A 12,574-nucleotide genomic window follows, 5' to 3' on the forward strand; every position below is an offset into this window, starting at 1 on the left:
TGAGCAAGTATTGCACTTTGAGCATTTGGAAATTGCAAGAAAAAATGGAGGTAGTTACTTTTTCAAAACTGGGGTATGGGCCACTTACACATTTCTGCTAGCACTGCTGCACAGTCAAAGCTTTACTATTACCTAACAGAAACCAAAGGTTTACAGCCAAATATCTTGGATATCTTACACTGGCAAAATAGCTGCAATAAATTAAAAGAGATGCTGATTAATTCTGTCATCTTTGCTCTTCAGCAATTGAAATTTGAAGTTTAGTCTTTTCTCATTAATTTTTTGGAGACTTCAGCAAGAGAGGATCAAACCTTTAGACAGCGTGTTTCTGCTTTCAGATTGGGAAGGTAGTATTTTGTTGATAGGTTTCCTCTTACGATGGAATCTGTATTTTTTTTCCTTTTTTTTTTTTCCCTTTTTTTTTTCTTTTTCCTTTTTTTTTTTTTTTTTTCTCTCCTTACTTTGGATGAGAATTAGGCAGTTTTGCCATATGAGAATTATCAGATCAATAATGGAACACACAGAAGCTTGGTAATGACTTACCTAAATAGGTGTTATGCCCCCATCACTCCAGGTTAATAGATCTCCTATAAAAAAGTGACTTCAGAGCACCTAGAAATGTGATGTACTACCTGAGAAAAAATTTTAGATTCAAACTGACATGATGAGAGGAGAAACGGAAGGTGGGTAAAAAGACCAGAACTGTATTAGCATTTTGTGGAGGAAGGTGATAAGGAGACAAAAGGAGATAACCAAGGATATGAAAGAATTAATAAAGTTCAACAGGAAAGAGGATTAGAGTGAAAATAATTTGTTAGTGTATACAGACTTTCAGAATTTAATTCCATTTTCCATTGCTTCTGTTTAGCAAAAGTGACATCCAGGAGCCCACCTGAAAGCTGTAACAGCTTTCTGATCAGAGATCACTGATTCAGAGATGAAGTTATAACTGCTTCCACAGAGAGATCCTGGAATCTTTTTTGCTCTACGCAAGGGTAACATCAAGACTCTTACAAAGGTCTTACAGGGTAAAGAATGTGGATTACATTGTAAGTCAAAATTTTCAATTATATATGAAACAGCATTTAAAAACAATACTTCTCGACTTGTTATGGAGGACTTTTGTTGGAGGGATATTACTATGTATGCATTATTTATGATCACTCAGTATTAACAAATCTCCCTATTTAAGCATTCATGCTGTGGCCACATGCAGAAATAGGGATTTTCATACGCAGCCAATAGCTTGGTTTAAAGTGCGTTATCAAGCTTTAAAGGCCTATGAAATCTTGAACTGACATACTTATTAAGCGGAGCTCTTGAATGGGGGATACAGAGAATTTATTGTTCTATTCTACAGGTTACCCATTAGTCAGGACCAGAGAAGTGTTTGACAAATCAATTTTTAGTTTTCATCCATTGTGTTTGATGAAGTTAGACCCAAATGGACGAAATTACATTGACGTAATTTCAATGTAAAAGTTTAATAGTGTTTAGATAAAATGCAATGCAAACATAATTCTTATCAGGTAGTCTTATTGGAAGGTTTGTCATTGTGCCTTGATTAGTTTCTTTTCCAAGAACAAAAGAACTATTCATAAAACTTCTGATTTATAAAAGTAGAGATTAAAACGACAAGTAAAATATACCTGCCAATATTCTATGTAGAAATCAACTCAAGAACAAAAAATAATCCATTTATGAATTTACATTTTCCTGACAGTGTTCAGCTGTATATCAGTCATGATAACACATGCCATATCTCCCCAGATCCCAAACATGCATTTGGAAATTGCTGTAATTTATCAAAGCTACAACACCAGTCAAGTTTTAGTAATAAATGAGGTTTGAGGCAATCTGATGTCTATTCACAGCATGTTTCATTCAGCATCAACTGAAGACTGTGATTTTTGCCTATTAATACCACAGCTTTCTGAAGGCAAAGAAAAAATTAGTGGAATCACAGATGATAAATTTACCTATGGTTTGATACTACATCAAATTTCCTTTTGCCTTTTCTTCTTCTGTCTAAAATGACTGTGAAACAGTAGCCTATGTTACCAATCTTAAATCAAGACTTACCCTATTAAATCGTTGCCTATTTGAGAACAGTACACAAATACAGTTTCATTAAAATAATGCATATTCTCCCAAAACATAAGTTTTGAAGAAAACATGACCTCATCAATATTCTGATCTAAATTTTCAGAAGTGGCAAAATTGGATGATGTTATTTATTATATTTTTTTAATTACTATTATTTTTTGTTGTAGCCATTACAAACCAACAAAAAAAGCACAACAGAGTTGGACTTGATGATCCTTAAGGGTCCCTTCCAACTCAGGATATTCTATGATTCTATGATAATACAAAAACAGCACATGCTAAGTGCTGTATTTCCATTGCAAAATAAGGCTGGAAAAGAAATACCTAATATAGAAAAAAAAGGAATCATGAATCAGAAAGCATTCCTACTTACCCTATCTTCAAAAAGGATACCTGGAGTAAAATAAAAACAGTACAAAATAGCAAAAATTGAAGAAAGATGTGAGTTCCTTGGACTGTTGATTTTTTAAATTTATTTTATTTTTTTCTCTCCCAAGTACAAATACATATTTTTTATGCTTGTTTTTATTTATTTATTTATTTTTCCTGGGGTCATGTTTTCTAATATAGTTTAAATATTTTGTTTTTAGGAAGTACCTTTTCTGCATTATATTATCTTTCAGATCAAGTCCTGCAGATATACCCTTAACTTTGATAAAGGAAGAGACTTGGTCAGTAATTGCTCTTACAAGAACAAATTGAATCACACTGATAAATATTACCAGGATCTATTCCATTTAATTCCAAACCACTACGAACAGATGATGGATTTCTTTATAGTGTCCTTCACTACTGCTACAGAGTAGTAACTAATTTAATCTGCCACTAGATGTCATTCCTTTTTCACTGATACATGAAAAATGTAAATTTCCACTTTAAAAAATCCATTAAAAGTGTAAGTTTTATGAAAGAATCAATTTGCTGCATACATATATAAAACTAAGTCTTTCTCTTCACTGTTTTCCACATAGGAACAGAATGTTGTAAGTGTACTGGTAACTTCAAAGTGATCCAGCTGTGCTTAAATGATGTGAAAAGATTTCATATGCTCAAATAGCATTTTGTTGTACTATTTTGATGGTGGTACAGGTCGATTCTGTTAGTGCTGGAGGTTCAATGAAATCTATTTCTGTATTCATCCAGGCCCAAATCCTATTTCACTAAAACACAAAATGGCTTTTGCTTGGTATACATCACCTGTCTGCTCAGAACTGGTTTCCTTGCTACCTTTTCTCACAGGCCTTTTGATCTTTCTGGGTTTTCTTTCATAGGTATCTATGAAGTTTGCAAAGCAAAAGCCAATGAAAATATTCTTTCCTTTTCCTTTTCCTTTTCCTTTTCCTTTTCCTTTTCCTTTTCCTTTTCCTTTTCCTTTTCCTTTTCCTTTTCCTTTTCCTTTTCCTTTTCCTTTTCCTTTTCCTTTTCCTTTTCCTTTTCCTTTTCCTTTTCCTTTTCCTTTTCCTCTTCCTCTTCCTTTTCCTCTTCCTTTTCCTTTTCCTCTTCCTTTTCCTTTTCTTCTTCTTCTTCTTCTTCTTCTTCTTCTTCTTCTTCTTCTTCTTCTTCTTCTTCTTCTTCTTCTTCTTCTTCTTCTTCTTCTTCTTCTTCTTCTTCTCCTTCTTCTTTTATTTATTTATTTTTTGGTACCTTGCAGGAGTCTTCATTCAGGAAAGGGGAAGGTAATTGTAAAGGCCTTTATTCTTTTGATTAGCTGGGCCCATTAAAAAGTGTAGCTATTTTATTTTATTTTATTTTATTTTATTTTATTTTATTTTATTTTATTTTATTTTATTTTATTTTATTTTATTTATTTTTTTCAGATGCAGACTTCTGGAAAATACAACCTGTCTATAGGAAAGGCTATTACATTTTTGATACTCATAAATTCATGTTGCAAAATATGTCTTTTATTTTTGGGAAAAATATAGACACCATTATTTTTTTTTTCATCACTTTCTTAGCTGTGCTTAAATATTACAAGCTGAAAGTAAAATATTATAATAATAGAAAAAAGTACTACAATCTATGCCAATAACTGGATAGCCTTCAGCATATATTTCACTGCTCTAGACACAGTCTTTCATTAAGGGTTCTGGGCAAGGATGCAACACCAATTTTTCAAGTATGCTCTGCAATCATTTAAATAACATTAAATGTAATAAAATGTAATCAATGAAGCACGACAATCTACATCCTCTATTTTCTGTAATCTATGATCACAGCAGGGAAAATGACTTTCTAGTGCTCTATGAAAGTAATATGCATCTAAAATGAGAAATATAGTCATTGTTTTAATATGTGCTGACATGTTTTGAACTGTCATTGCTTTTTAGACTACAAACAATTTACTGTGATAGTACTCCGCTAGAATAGTAAGATGCTATATTGTTGGTATATTAATTCCTCAACACTTCCTTTTGGTATCAAATATTGATAATCCTCCTTTAAATTCCACATCATCTTCATTTCAGTCTACTTTACTAGGCTGCAAGTCATATTATTGAAAAGAGTAAATATCTGACATATTTATATACCATATTGTTAGAAATTCTTTATTTGGAGCCAAATAACTTCGTACGAAATACACAATCTCTCAGATTTAATCATAATATCAAAAAATAGATATATGTCATACTATATAAGGATTTGTTTGTAAATATAAATTTTAAATATTGCAGAACTCTTATACAACATTTCTGCTAGCAGTACTTTGGGATATGAAGTTTTTATTGTTATTTTTCTCCATTACAGGATAATTTCTATTTTGTTGTCAGGAAACAGCTGTAAGCAACACTGAAATTGATTTTCTTTGAAAAAAGAGAAATTTGATGAATCTCAGATTTGCAGTGGGAAAATCTGTTTCCTCAGCAGACTCTCTCCCTAGTCATTAGACTTGCATCCCTTTTTAATTTTCTTTCTTTCTTTCTCTTTCTTTCTTTCTTTCTTTCTTTCTTTCTTTCTTTCTTTCTTTCTTTCTTTCTTTCTTTCTTTCTTTCTTTCTTTCTTTCTTTCTTTCTTTCTTTCTTTCTTTCTTTCTTCTTTCTTTCTTTCTTCCTTTCTTTCTTTCTTTCTTCCTTTCTTTCTTCCTTTCTTTCTTCCTTTCTTTCTTCCTTTCTTTCTTTCTTTCTTTCTTTCTTTCTTTCTTTCTTTCTTTCTTTCTTTCTTTCTTTCTTTCTTTCTTTCTTTCTTTCTTTCTTTCTTTCTTTCTTTCTTTCTTTCTTTTCTTTCTTTCTTTTCTTTTCTTTTCTTTTCTTTTCTTTTCTTTTCTTTTCTTTTCTTTTCTTTTCTTTTCTTTTCTTTTCTTTTCTTTTCTTTTCTTTTCTTTTCTTTTCTTTTCTTTTCTTTTCTTTTCTTTTCTTTTCTTTTCTTTCTTTCTTTCTCTACACTACAGTTGGTAGATGTTTTATGAGTCATTCACCTATTCCCTTATTTGATTTGAGTGCAGATTTTATATGAAGCTTAGTTTGTTCTGTGTCAGATAGATCAATAGCCCATAAACATTCAAAAACCTTGTCTGGAGTTGTCAATTACCCAGAGGAAGGAATCAGTCCTTTGAGGACAGGTACAAGACACTTCTGCTTACTTCACCTATGCCAGCTGGATTATAGTACAGTTTTAAAGACTCTGTCCAAAAGAATCCATGTTCTAGGTTCCAAGAGTACCCATAATACAACTTTCTTCTTCTTAAATATTAACACTGACAGCATGCCATACGTCATCTCATTTCCTAAGATCAAGATATTGGCTATTAAAATAATTCTTGTGTACTCTTACTATTTAAATACATTCTCTGAATTTTCCCTCAGTATCAGTTAGCTTTCAAAAGACTACTCTGTGGTCAGGAATTAGTACTCTTTCTGTTTGGCACTTAATGTCCTCCCAGTTAATGTGTGTTACACAGAGGCATTTAATAACTCAGAGGATCATCCCTCAAATGTTTCAGGAAATTTTCTATTATTATTTGGGTTAGCAGGAAATGGCCTGAAATATTTCATGTTTTATATGTACAATTAAATAAAATATCTGTTACTGATCTTCTAATGCACTATCTCTTCTGAGATAGTACAGAAGAGAGATTTACCAGCATAACTGAAGCAAAAGATGGAGTTGGCTAATTCCATAAAAAACTAAGCCAATTCCTCAGTTTTGACAAATTAATCTTTCCCTCTAGCAACTAATTCATCTCTTGTTGAAGCAGTATTATTTCAATACCTTCAAACAAAGATGTAGAAGTCAGCTTCTCTCTGTCATTGCAGAAGAATGTTCTCAGTTCTTGTGGAGGGAAAGGCTCACACAAGTAAACTTCAATGATATTCATAAACACTTTTTATTTTCCATTGGTTTCTTCTTCTTGGAATTATGGTATTGTTGGATAAACCACTCTTACTGATTTCCTCATTTCCCATGATTTTGCCTTTTTACCAGTTTATTTTAATTAAATGTATCCTAAATTAAAATTATTTTTTATTTCTAAATTAAAATAATCAAACTGACACGTATTCAAGCTTGACTAAGAGGAATTAGAGATATGATGTCTTCCTGCTTTTGAAAATTGCTATAGATGCTTGTCTTCAGCTTTAGTCGATCACATTTTAGGAGTAATTTATGGCCATGCTCAGCCATTTGTTATCATAATTGCTGAGGCATCTGTGTTAAGGAGAGCTGTGAGCAGTACAGGCTGACTCCTATTGAGGGGGGTGTGAGGACTAAATGTGAGCTGAAGGTATGACATCAAAGCAAGGGACTCATCTTCTGAAGAATGTAATTCTGAATGTAATCTTTCTCCATTCAAAGTTGTCCATGGAAGAGAAACCCAAGATACAGGCTGTGTTTCCTAGAGGAAATCTAGTTTGCAAGAAGATTTAAGCACCAGTGATTTCCAGAGACTGGGCGTTCTCTTTTTAAAAATAAGATTACTGCCTTCAAAAATATGACAATGAAAACCTTTGTTGAGCTACAAACTAAATATTTCATCTATCAAGTCTATTCCTGCAGCCAACAAACATAGGTATAAGGTATTTTATGCACTTCTTCCAAAAATGTTTGGTGGTGCATGTATTTATAAAGGCTGAGAAAAATGTGTGCAAGACCTGATAAACTGATTAACAGGACAATGCAAACTGCTAATCTGTGGTCTGAATGTATGTGGTACAGGATGAGCCAACATCCATCGTTGGTGTTCTGGTGGCTGCTTTGAATGCCACCTTTAGATACTGAGTGCTGAACTCTGTATCTCCATGGACTGCTGTAGACACTTCTAATTGTGTTGGGCTCTGAACTGACTGGTTTCAAGCTATGTCTGTGTACAAAAAGTATAGTCGCATTAGCTGTGTGTCACCCAGTGTTAAACTGGAACTAATAATACTTGGTAAATCAGAAAGTGTTTCACACTCCTAAGTCTGTAGTTCTTTCTTAAAAATTGGATTTTACCCTGGATCAATGTAATACTGAACAGTTATGAATCTAATTTTGCATGATAGTGATCCTTTCAAAATTAATTTTTAAAAAAGGACAGAAGAATAAATTACTACAGTGTTATAACTAAAACTTGATCCTGAAAAAATGTTGGAGTTTGCAAAATAGCTGTGTAATTAGCAATATCAGATTAATATTGTTGATTTAAGTTCTTAGAAATAGTGATTATCACATTCTTAATAAATCTAGCAGTATTGGCTTTAGCCACATACAATTCTTATGAAAAACATAGCACTATTTGAGAAAATTAATTATCTGCAGTTTTGAAATTGAACAGTCATTTTTTCTCCAATCAATAAATATAGATAACAGACATTATTAACATTATACTGAAACTGAACACTTTTCTTCATTTTAACTGAAGTTCTTGCACAAGATTGTGTTTTATTTAATAAAGCCAAATGAGATTGTTTTTAACATCCAGACCAGCTAAACCTGATGTAAAATGACTCTCCCAGTTTGGCAGGTAGGCTGTAAGTTGGGAGATGTGAGTACAGAAAGGAAGTACTGCAGTTAATTTTACTAGGTTTTAAAGCAAGTCAAGTTTTTGATACCAACAGTGAGATGAAAATGAAAATTTCTTGATCAGAATGCCATATCAGTATGCTTTTTATCTCTTGTGCAGTCCATTGACTATAAAATATCAATCTTACATAGCATTTATAGTCAATATGTTGAAGAAATAAAAATGTTCCAGTTTAGAGAAGTAATGTGTAGGTTACCTAGAGAACTTTGAGATGCTACAGTTGTGATTTATCTATCTCTTTTACAATTTCATTTCTACTTTTTCCATGATGTTAAATATTGCTTCAAAGCATACTGCTTTCATAAGAACAAATATTTTGTAGTCTGTAAAAGATTGGTAATTCTATTGTAACTTGCTACAAAACAGCAGTTTTTATGCATATTGGATACTATGTCTTTGTTATGTGTTCTTCATCACAACAGCTTTGTAAGGTTGCTTTAGCTAGTATTTCATCTGGTATGATTGTATCAAATAAGTATTTATTTATTTATTTGTTTTTAATCAGAAGCTATCCATCAGAAGCGAAACCTACCAAACTCCCGTAGTTACAGGTGACATTTTATATTTTCCATATATACAGGGTTATTGCGATGTTTGTCATGTTGTGAAATCCTATCATACAAAACAGCAATGCAAAGGCAAGTTCGAACCAAATCCAATCCAGTTACAGTTTGCAAGAAGATTCTCTGTGTGGTATTTATTTCATCTGACTTTTGATGTGAATAACATAGACGTGTATATCTGAACTATTCCTCCTAAGCTTCCTTTATAGTTGATGAAAAGAAAGAAGCATTTCTGGGTGTGATTCATATAACTTTTTTTTAGATAACTTTTATCTCTTTGGCATTAGATAAACTGTCCCCAGAGTGTTTGTTTGCTTTCCATTGCTCCTTTCCCTTTGCATTGTGTTTTAAAACTGTGCCAGCTCTTGACATAGATGGTGCTGGAAAGCAAAGGTACCTCAGCATATTGATGCTACAGACAGCAAGAACACTTAATGCACCCCCAAATTATCCAGACATTTCAGGGAGAACAGCTACATGTTTCATTTGAGGTTGAGTTAGATAATTGTAATGAAACTTTTTGATATTAAGATTTGTAAATCTAGAAATGTCTATCGTAAAAAGAAAGAAACTTTCTCTGAAAACTTTCTAGGTGACAGAAATGGTTCTTTGTGACCATGGGCCTCAATTTAATATATGTGAATCATGTGGCATGTTCAAAGAGTGAACTGCAATCAGTTGGATGCACATAATGAGGCCTTTGTGTTTCCCTGACTAAATTCTTGTTTGTGTGGGAGAATGCCGTTTAGGAAAACTTATAATTTTGGTTTCAAGTGGCACTGAATTGAAAGCTCTGACCACAAGAGCATATCTTTTACATAAGCAGAGCATGGATGTTTTCTGCTCCCACAGCAAAAAGGCTAAGAATCTGGAAAAAAAACATAAAGGGAAAAAAAAAAAAAAGAAATTGCTTATACATTTTCTCATGCTTTCTGCTTTACAGAGTAAATGCAGCCTTAGAGTCAGAGGCAATAACTTTAAGAATCATGGTACATGTCCTATACCTGCTTTTTCACTCATTCACTTTTATTGAAATAGGTTAAACCTCAGCTCTACCCTTTCACAAGTACCAGGAGTTGTTAGAGGCTACTTTGCTGCCACTGAAGCCTGTAGTACAACTATGATAGATACTACAAAGGTGCATAAGTCTGTGCAGAACTAAGCCCACAAGGAAATCAAAGGAATTGCTTCTTGAGCTTTGCTCTCTCAAGTCCTTTTAAAATATCTTTAATATCTCCATATTTAGCTATATATATGTATATTTTTAATCAGATCACATAATTATTTTTCTATTATAGAATAGAAGCTATTAAAATCCCCATGTAGAGAATTATCTATTATGCAGTAACCATGTGCAGGCCAGTTTTTAAAGAAAGAGCTTTTAGTCTGCAAAACAAAGATAATGGTTACTGAATTAAATTCCCAATCCCTTCACTTTGCTTTATTCTGAATGAAATTCGCATGCAATATTTCTGCCTTGTGTAGCAGTTTTTCATTGCATTTTTTATTATTATCATCATAACATAAGCCTGACCTTCCACCTTGCAAAGATATATAAGAAAAGGAAGAGAATACAAGCTCCAGAGCTTTTTCTACATGACAGCTAAAGTACATGTTACAGTGATTATAATTCCAGTTGTGGTGCTTTCATGCAGCTAAACACCACAACCAGCCTCTTGCTCTCCCTCTTTCCCAGTAGAGCCTCTAGCAAGAAAAGTTCAGGAATCCTAAAATACAGGTGGCATTTTTGACTTTATTAACTTGTGATGATTATTATTTTTTTTCTATTAGTTTGCTCAACTGCTTTCTCAGTCTACATGTTGCAAAATTTTGTCATCCAGAGCGTTGTGTGCCTAAAAGGTTCACAGCTATACTTTGCACAAATTTTCTTAACTTGTCCTGAATTGGCCTAATTTCAGACAGGTTCATTCTGGTTTACAAAGAGGTAGTGACAAAACTGTTTAACTTCCACACATCCCTTAGGAGTCTATAGACATTTCTCATATACTCTTTGAAAACATATTTTCTGGGCTCATTACTGTAACCTCCTCAAGCCACTCCTCATGCTGAAGCCAGTCCATCTGTTTGATCATCCTTTTCTGGGAGACTGTGGTGCTTTTACCCACCTGGACAGCTAATGAGCTAGTGGGCTTCCTCAAGGAAGAGGAGGAGAAAATACAATGGAAAAGGGCTCAAGAGTTGAGATAAGGACAGGGAGATCGCTGAGCAGTTACTGGCATGGTCAAAACACACTCAGTGGAGGGAGATTAATATAATTTATTGCCCATTATTAATAGAGTAGAGCAGTGAGAACTAAAAGCAAACTAAAAACACCTTCCCCTTCTAAGGGGTTTTAGTCTTTAGAAGTCTAAACTTTTGTTTAGTTGCATTGACTTACCTGACATTTTCCCAGCATATATTCATGCTGGGAAAAATAAATAACTAAATAAATAAGAAAAAATTGGATTTAATACTTCTGTCTATACTGTCTTATATATATATATATATATATATATATATATATATATATATATGTCTTCTACATATTCGGGTGATAGGAAAGCTTGAAATCTGTTGGCACAGTTCCTGAAGAATATGTATTTCTGAATTGTACCATTGTACCTCAACATGCTTTTCTGCCAGGTACCACACATACAGAAATAGAAAATCTCTTACTATTTTCTCAACCATTTTTATATATATATAATATAAATATATATAAATACATATACAATATGTATTTATATATAAATATAGAACATATGTTAAATATATATATATATAAATATACATAAATATACATAAATGTATATATATTAAATATAAAATATTATATATATAAGGGTTACTCAAGTTCATGCTTAACTGTAATTTCTGATTTTAGAAAATCAGGGTGATTTCTTTGTCTGAGTATGAAAGCAGAATAGGAAAGACTTTCCATCATGGAAATTCTGCTTATGTATACATTAAAAGTTGAAATGCAACTACCGAATTTGTTCTAGGCTAAGCCTACGAAGGAAATCAGGGAAGTATTTGACAGAGTCATGTTTTCTATACAGTGATGCAGTTGCTACAGACCAACAAGAACTATTGATCTCATCTAACTTATGCTACACGTACACTAGGCATATAGCACTTATCTTCGCTTCCTCTATATAGTGAGAAGAGAAGCTGGTCCTTCAGGAAAACACTATTCGATTCTAACTTAGGTACTTTCTTGGGTGTTGATCTTCATAAATTCTTGCATCTGAACTGTTGAGCTGGCTATCACACAAAAAGGGCATTGCCTCTTCTTCTCCAGGTATACTGCTATAGAAGGCATGGCCAGACATTCAGTGCAACCGATGAAAAATATGGTTTTATTTTATTTTTTAAAAAGGTGATTTTTTTTGAACATATGAACATATATATATTTAACTCCTCTTCGTCTTCACTAGGTAAATTCCAAATTCAGTTAACACTGAAGTTCAGGGAGCTACACAAGGCAAGTGAAAACCTAGTTCAGGGAGCTACACTAGGCAAGTGAAAACCTATATTAAGTGGAAATATCACAAGATTTTATCTTACTTACTTTCTAGCACTTGGAGTTCTACTTTTTAATGGATATAGGTAGAACATTCAGCTTTTTTTCTTTTTTTTTGGTTTTGAGGTCTAAGTGAATAAAAGATGACATTGCAAAGTAGCATAAGAAGTCTCTTTCTTTACGTGTCACACTGTCTTGTGTAAATTTTTTGTATTGAAACTAGTAATTTCTCAATTTCCATCACACCAGCATAATAGTGACGCATTAAAACACAGTTTTGAATGTGTCAAAATCCCATTTATCCACTCTTGAAAATAAGCCTTATGCTTTTGAATTACCCAGGCATATCTGAAAGTATCAGCCTTCCTTCTCACTTTTTTATTC

Source organism: Anas acuta, chromosome 1 (assembly GCF_963932015.1).
Source record: "Anas acuta chromosome 1, bAnaAcu1.1, whole genome shotgun sequence".
NCBI lineage: Eukaryota > Metazoa > Chordata > Aves > Anseriformes > Anatidae > Anas > Anas acuta.